This window comes from Mauremys mutica, unplaced genomic scaffold, assembly GCF_020497125.1.
Source record: "Mauremys mutica isolate MM-2020 ecotype Southern unplaced genomic scaffold, ASM2049712v1 Super-Scaffold_100036, whole genome shotgun sequence".
Taxonomy (NCBI): domain Eukaryota; kingdom Metazoa; phylum Chordata; order Testudines; family Geoemydidae; genus Mauremys; species Mauremys mutica.
The window spans coordinates 1668236-1676512 of NW_025423256.1; the positions used below are offsets into that span (position 1 = coordinate 1668236).

Consider the following 8277-nt stretch of genomic DNA (forward strand, 5'->3'; position numbering starts at 1 on the left):
GCCACGGTCGAGAACCAGGGCTGGGAGTGGGGCCGTTGCTTGCTGGGGAGAGGGGTGCGGACAAGGGTAAGGGGGTCGAGGCCGGGCTGGGAGCCACGGGCCCAGGCTGAGGGTGGGGTTGGGGAAGAGCTAGGACAGAGTGGGGCTGAGTGGGGCTCCCTCCCTGCCCTCCATGGGGGCTGGCTCAGGCCCTGAGGTGCCCCCATCAATCTTCCTCTGTGTCCCCCTAGGAGTCACGCCCCACATTTTGGGGTCCGCTGCCCTATACTGACCCCTAGTCACTAAGCAGGGGCTAGTGATGCTAAAGCCTAGGGACAGGGAGCTTTGCCAGTGTGGAGCCTGTAGGTCACATGCTGGGGGGCTGTGACGGGCACACAGGCTCCGTGCTCTGGAACAGCTCGGAGTCAAACCCAGGCAGGAGCCTCCTCAGTGTGACACCCCCAGGGGACGCCCTCACTGGGAGAAGCCTCCTTGGCTTCAGCCCCTCCTGGGACTGACCTTGGACCTTTCAGCCCCCCTGTTCCACACCAGGAGCTTCCTGCAGTGAGTCCACCTGAATCGGACACCTCAGAAAGCCTCACCCCCCCCCCAAAGGGGAGTCCTGCACCCCCAACTTCCACAGTCACCAGTGACTCTCAGCCAGCGCTGTACAACAGAAGGTTTGTTAGGGGTCTGGGATCCAGCCTGGGAAAGTTCTGTGTTTGCACAGGAAGCAGGAAGATTCAGCAACGTCCATCTTGGGGAGACCCCGAACTCAGAGCCTGGGCTCTCCCCTCGAGTCCCAACCCAGCAGACTCCTTGCTCCCAACAGCCCAACTCAGCCAGGCCCTTTGCCCCTCGTCTGTCCTTTGTCCTGTTTCCCTGGAAACCTGCTCACCTGGCCTCCAGCTCGTTCTTTGTTCTCCGACTCCTCCCAGCCAGCTGCCCTCTTGCAGCAGGTGCGCCCCGGCCATCGGTTGCTAGGAGACAGAATTTGTGGCCATTGTCTGGGCCCAGGCAGCTCGACAGCAGCCACACCTGCCCTTTGGGGGTCTCTGCCAAGATTTAACCCCCTTGTCCCACCACCGAGATCCGTGGTCCCAAAACACTTCAGGGTCATGCCCCCCACCCCGTCCATGCTCCCCCCGAGTCGTGGCTGGGTGTGGGGCCGCAGCTAACGGGGAAGGGACACAGGCAGGGGTAAGGGGGCTGAGGCAGGGGCCAGAGCTGGGGCTGGAGCCAAGAGTGGAGCTGGGTGGCTCCTCCTCCCCACCCCCCATGGGGACTGGCCCGGGCCCAGCTGCATCCCCCTGAATGTTACTCCATTCCCCCTGGCAGGGTGCACCCCACATTTTGGACCTTTAACCTAGATAATCGTGCAACAAATAGGGGAAACTGAGGTACACACACGATGCAAACAGAACATCCAGTAAATTCCCACTTCATCACAGGGGTGTCAGTGGGGTCGGAGCTGGGCAGCAGCACAGGGAAGTGGGGAGGTTAAACTGCAAAACATCCCCCTGTGTTCCCGCAAAAGCCTCTCGTTTATCCCCAACCCCCTCCCCATGAAAATCTCCACCCCTGCCCTGGCCCACACAGACCCCCCTCACGCCAACGCAGATTTTTAACTTTTCTTACTTGTCCTTGGCCTTCCACAAACATTGTTCCCATCAAAATCATCAAAGGCTTTTACAATGAGAATGAGAAAACAAACTAAATCAAACCCAAAGAAACCGCTATCGACCTCCCCACCACACACAGTTTGGGTCTGAATTTTTCTACTGAAATGTTGAGGCAATAAAACTCTCACTGCTCTTGTCCAGAAACAAACCTAAGCCCCCCCATGTAGTACCTGGGGCATCTATGGGTACATCTACACTACGGGACTATTCCGAATTTGCATAAACCGGTTTTGTAAAACAGATTTTATAAAATCGAGTGCGCGCGGCCACACTAAACACATTAAATCGGTAGTGTGCGTCCATGGTCCGAGGCTAGCGTCGATTTCTGGAGCGTTGCACTGTGGGTAGCTATCCCGTAGCTATCCCATAGTTCCCGCAGCCTCCCCCGCCCCTTGGCATTTCCGGGTTGAGATCCCAGTGCCTGATGGGGCAAAAATCATTGTCGCGTGTGGTTCTGGGTACAGCCTCACCCCTCCCTCCCTGAGCAGCAGACAACCGTTTCGCGCCTTTTTTTGCTTGGTGAACTGTGCAGACGCCATAGCACAGCAAGCATGGACCCTGCTCAGCTCCATACCGCAATCGTGAATGTTTTAAACACCTCGCGCACTCTCGTGCAGTCTATGGTGAACCAGGACCTTCAATCCGAGGCGAGGAGGAGGCGGATACGGCAGCGCGGCGATGACAGTGATGAGGACGTAGACACAGAATTCTCTCAAACCGCGGGCCCCTGCGCTTTGGAGATCCTGATGGTAATGGGGCAGATTCTATCCATTGAATGCTGATTTTGGGCCCGGGAAACAAGCACTGACTGGTGGGACCGCATTGTGTTGCAGGTGTGGGACGATTCCCAGTGGCTGCGAAACTTTCGCATGCGTAAGGGCACTTTCATGGAACTTTGTGACTTGCTTGCCCCTGCCCTGAAACGCCATAATACCAAGATGAGAGCAGCCCTCACAGTAGAGAAGCGAGTGGCGATAGCCCTGTGGAAGCTTGCAACGCCAGACAGCTACCGGTCAGTCGGGAATCAATTTGGAGTTGGAAAATCTACTGTGGGGGCTGCTGTGATGCAAGTAGCCAAAGCAATCACTAAGCTGCTGCTACGAAAGGTTGTGACTCTGGGAAACGTGCAGGCCATAGTGGATGGCTTTGGTGCAATGGGATTCCCTAACTGTGGTGGGGCGATAGATGGAACCCATATCCCTATCTTGGCACCGCAGCGCCAGGGCACCCAGTACGTAAACCGGAAGGGGTACTTTTCAATGGTGCTGCAAGCACTGGTAGATCACAAGGGACGTTTCACAAACATCCACGTGGGATGGCCAGGGAGGGTTCATGACGCTCGCGTCTTCAGAAGCACTACTCTGTTTAAACGGCTGCAGCAAGGGAATTACTTCCCAGACCAGAAAATAACAGTTGGGGATGTTGAAATGCCTGTCGTTATCCTGGGGGACCCAGCCTACCCCTTGATGCCATGGCTCATGAAGCCATACACAGACAGCCTGGACAGTGGTCAGGATCTGTTCAATTACAGGCTGAGCAAGTGCAGAATGGTGGTGGAATGTGCATTTGGCATTTAAAGGCGCGCTGGCGGACATTACTGACTCGCTCAGACCTCAGCCAAACCAATGTCCCCTATGTTATTACTGCTTGCTGTATTCTCCACAATCTCTGTGAGAGTAAGGGGGAGACCTTTATGGCGGGGTGGGAGGCTGAGGCAAATCACCTGGCCGCTGATTACGCGCAGCCAGACACCAGGGAGATTAGAAGAGCACACCAGGAAGCGGTGCACATCAGAGAAGCTTTGAAAACGAGCTTCATCAATGGCCAGGGTACAGTGTGACTGCTGTGTTTGTTGATGAACACCCAACCCCCTTGATTGACTCAGTCCCTGTAAGCAACTCCCCCACCCCCTTCGAGTACAGCTTACTTATGCAAATAAAGTCACTCTCATTTAAAAAGCATGAATTCTTTATTGATTCATTATAAAAAGAGATAGAGAAGTAAGGGTGTGGTTTGGGAGGAGGATAGGAGGGATGGAGAAGGCCATTAAAAAAAATTCACAGTAACGACAGCCTTCTGGTTGGGCTGTCCACAGGGGTGGAGTGGGCGGGTCCACGGAGCCTCCCCCCACGCGTTCTTACACGTCTGGGTGAGGAGGATGTGGAACATGGTGAGGGATGAGGGTGGTTATACAGGGGCTGCAGCGGCACTCTGTGATCCTGCTGCCGTTCCTGAAGCTCCACAAGACGCCGGAGCATGTCAGTTTGATCACGCAGCAGCCCCAGAGTTGCATCCCGCCACCGCTGATCTTCCTGCCGCCACCGCTGATTTTCCTGCCGGTCTTCCTGCCGCCACCTCTCATCTCGGTTGTCCCTCCTGTCCTCACGTTCATCCCTCCTGTCCTCACGTTCACTGGCCTCTTTCCTGTAATTTGAAACCACGTCCTTCCACTCATTCAGATGAGCTCTTTCATTGCGTGTAACTTCCATAATATCCGAGAACATCTCATCTCGCATCTTCTTTTTCCTCCGCCTTATCTGTGCTAGCCTTTGGGATGGAGGAGGGATGGTTGAAAAATTTGCAGCTGCATGAGGGAGATAAATATTTAGAAAGATACATTTTACAGAACAATGGTTATACTCTTTCACAGTGAAAAGCAGTATTCACCTAGCACATGTGATTTCCCTACAAGGTCGCATTTTTCATCTTAATAGTGAGTGCCTGCAGCTCTGGAGTTACAGATCTCTCGGTCCAGGCATCAGAATTCAGCTTGCATGCGGCCATGGTAAGCCACTGTCTTTCGGCTTCTGCAGTGATTTACCCCTCCCCCCAACGCATGGCTAATACCACGCTAGCTCCCTGCTAATCAACACCCTTCCCACCCCCCACCCCCTGCGTGTCTGGTACCTTGGTGACCAAACACAGAAAAGATCATCGGCATTTCACTCCTCCCCTCCCCCCGCTTCGCTACGTGCAGGAAAGTTTTTTTTTTAAGCTGATGCATTCCACGAACCCAGTAGAAAAATGGCCACCCCCCTTACTTAAATTCCTGATTTTTAAACAGGTTATCCTGAACGATATCACTTTGCTGAGGATAACAGAACAAGATAAAGAATGGATGCTTCTTGAATGCCAGCAATCACCGGGACCATACGCTGCTATGCTTTGCCACGCAATGATACCTGATTACTTGCTACATGCATGGCGTGGTAAAGTGTCCTACCACGGTGGGCGGAACAAGGCTGCCTTGCCCAGAAACCTTCTGCAAAGGCTTCTGGAGTACCTACAGGAGCGCTTCATCGAGATGTCCCTGGAGGATTTCCTCTCAATCCCCGGACATGTTAACAAACTTTTCTAAGTAACTATACTGTCTGCGAATGCATCCCAAGTCCTCAGGGCAAATCAATCATTAAAAAAGGCTTGGTTAAAAAAACAATGTTTGCTATTTGCAAAGGTACACTCACCAGAGCTCCCTTCCATGGCGTCATTGTCTGGGATAGTGGCTTGTGAGGGCTGGGAGGACGGTAATTCCGCTTGTGAGGGCTGGGAGGACGGTAATTCCATCAGGGTAAAAGCTCCTGGCTGCTGGGGCTCACGGAGTGCTGTGTGCTCTCTGCTAGGTCTTCCTCCTCTTCTTCATCTTCATCTTCCCCGTCTGCATAATCCTCAGCCATGGAAGAGATTACAACCCCCACCTCGGAATCCACGATCAGGGGTGGGGTACTTGTGGCGCAGCCCCCTAAAATTGCATGCAGCTCAGCATAGAAGCGGCATGTTTTTCGACCTGCCCCGGACCTTCCGTTTGCTTCTTTGGTTTTCTGGTAGCCTTGTCTGAGCTCCTTAACTTTCACTCTGCACTGCACTGAGTCCCGGCTGTGGCCTTTATCCGTCATAGCCTTAGAAATTCTTTCAAATACTTTTTCATTTCGTCTTTTGGAACGCAGTTCTGTTAGCACTGAATCCTCTCCCCAGATAGCGATCAGATCCAGTACCTCCCGTGCAGTCCATGCTGGGGCTCTTTTACGATTCTCAGGAGACTGCATTGTTAACTGTCCTGATGAGCTGTGCGTGGTCACCTGTGCTGATGAGATGAGATCTCCACGCTGGGGAAGCAGGAAATGAATTTCAAAAGTTCGCGGGGCTTTTCCTGTCTACCTGGCCAGTGCATCCGAGTTCAGAATGCTGTCCAGAGCGGTCACTGGTGCACTGTGGGATAGCTCCCGGAGGCCAATGCCGTCGATCAGCGTCCACACTAACCCTAATCCGATATTTTAATACCGATACTAGCGTTACTCCTCTCGTTAGGGAGGAGTACAGAAACCGGTTTACAGAGCCATTAAAATCGATATATGGTGCCTCCTAGTGTGGACGGTTGTGGCGTTAAATCGGTTTTGCGCTCCTAAAACCGGTTTAAACGTCTAGTGTAGACCAGGCTTATGTCTGACCCACCAAGGCTTCAGCTCCTTTGGGGTGATTTCCAGCTGCCCAGTCCTGCTGCTATTCCAGGGGAGCAATTCCTGACTCCTGTCAGCATTTATCTCAGCCCTGTTCTGGGCATCACAGGTTTCTCCGGGAAAGGGCAGTGAGTGGTTTTAGGGTCCAGTGATTCTCCTCCAAATCGAGCTAGAACCTGAGACTCCTTCCCCTTCCCCAGGCTGTGGGCGGGGAGGCATTTCTCGGAGCTATTGCACATGGCTAAGGAGACAGAAAAAGCCTCCTATCCCCCTCTGCTCTGGGGGCTGGGTTTCCTCCTGAAGCCTCTGCCCCCCAACTAGTGCCTATGGCTCATCCCTGACCCTTGCTGCTGCTCCTTGCTATAGACTGTGAAAGGAGCGGAGGCAGTGCAGGAGCCTTCTGGGAACGCAGATCTGAGGCTTTGGGGAGACACATTGAGACATCAGAGCGCTGCAAACCCTGCAGCCACCCCCTCAATCCGGGGCCTGTTCCAGCCCTGAGTCTGGGCTGCCGCGATCCCTCCTCCAGAGCAGGGCCCCCCTAGATTACAGCCTGGAAATAGGCATGTGAGACTAACTCCTGCTTTCCCTGACAGGGCCTCCCCTAGACCAAGTGGCATCCCAGGCAAGTCGTGTCTTTGGAACCCCCCAGCCCCGCTCCATATGCTAAACCATTGAATACCTTATTTTTATCGCATTTGTAGCTCATTTCATGATTTTGATGCACAGTTTGGATGCATGATTTTCTCTATCATATAAGACAATAAATGTTCATGCTAGGATGTGTAAATCTGTATTTATTCATGCCATATATAAGCAAATTAAAAAATCATTTCTTTTAAGCATATAGAAACTTTTAATTTTGACAGTAACTGAAATGTACTAACATCTAGAAATGGAGCACTCACCAGCACAGGGTGGGCCAGTATTAAATAGTGGTACAGTCGGAGACAGACAGCGTTAGGATGTTAACCCCAGGCCCTTTGTTCAAAGGTCACTTCTCTAGCCTTTCCCCCATGAACTGAAGCACAGCATTTGAGAGATCCAGAGACTAGTTGATGACGTTTCCAAGGGCTAAAATAGCAAGCGATGTCTGTCTTGCATTGGCCAGTGTTGACTGGAGAGATGGTTTATGGAGAATAAACTTCAAGGTGAGAAGCAGCAGCCCAAAAAGGGCCCCTGCAAGTGCTGAAGTAGCTCAGTTGGGAGAGCGTTAGACTGAAGATCTAAAGGTCCCTGGTTCAATCCCAGGCTTTAGCAGGCTGTTTCATCCCTCTTCCTGCAGCAGTGGGCTCTTTCCTGGGAGCACAGCACTGCCTCTACTTAATGCAAGACCCTCATTTTGGGCTTCACTGCAGGAAAAGGCAGCATTGGCTTCTGCACCCAGTTGGCCCACCGGACCTTTCTTTCTTCTCTTGCTGCTTCTCAGTGTAGCCTGATTTGGGGAGGGTTAGTAGGGACAGTGGAATTTATCCACTTTATTTAGTTTTATTTAATAATTAATTTTCTAATTAATTAATAATATTAGTAATAATTTATAGATATTAATAATATGGGTATGGCTTGCCAATATGTGTGATCAGAAGATAAAGTTCGTCTTGAATCAGGCTTCACAGAATTTATACAAGGAGATTGGGGTATGTCTGACAGGAAACTACACTGAGACAGAATTAGTCAAACAAGACCTTTTATTTAAAATCAATGAAACAAGAAGTAAATGTAAAATGTTAAAAGCAGTTTGAGATTACAAAGTTACAAAATATCACAGTTCTATATGAAATATACCTATGACAAATTTACTCTGTGCAATAGACACTTGGGTGTGGTTTCACACTATTTTAAAAGGAAATAATAAAAAGACTGAGTATAAGTTTACCTCTATAAACTAGATGCTTTTAAAAGATAAAGCAGAAATAAGAATTTGTTCATACTTACAACTTTGAAAAGAATTAATACTACGACTTAGTATTGACAGCTTTCATAGGAGAAAGAGGCTTCGAAGCAGGTTGAGACGATAAGAAAATAGAGAGGTGTATCACCCACCTAATGGAGGATTGTCACCCTTTTTATAGGGAGAAATCCTTCCTCCTATGCCCAAATTTGTCTTTCCCCCATGGAAAGGTGAGGGTACCTGTTTTCATAGGCTGACCTTTTGTGTACGT

The 8277-nt window shown here is 51.0% G+C and overlaps 1 non-coding gene across 1 annotated transcript; it reads left to right on the forward strand.

Moving 5' to 3' along the window:
- Positions 1-7302: 7302 nt before the first annotated feature.
- TRNAF-GAA lies at positions 7303-7375 on the forward strand. Its single transcript has one exon. It is a non-coding gene; the product is annotated as a tRNA-Phe (tRNA).
- Positions 7376-8277: the final 902 nt, after the last annotated feature.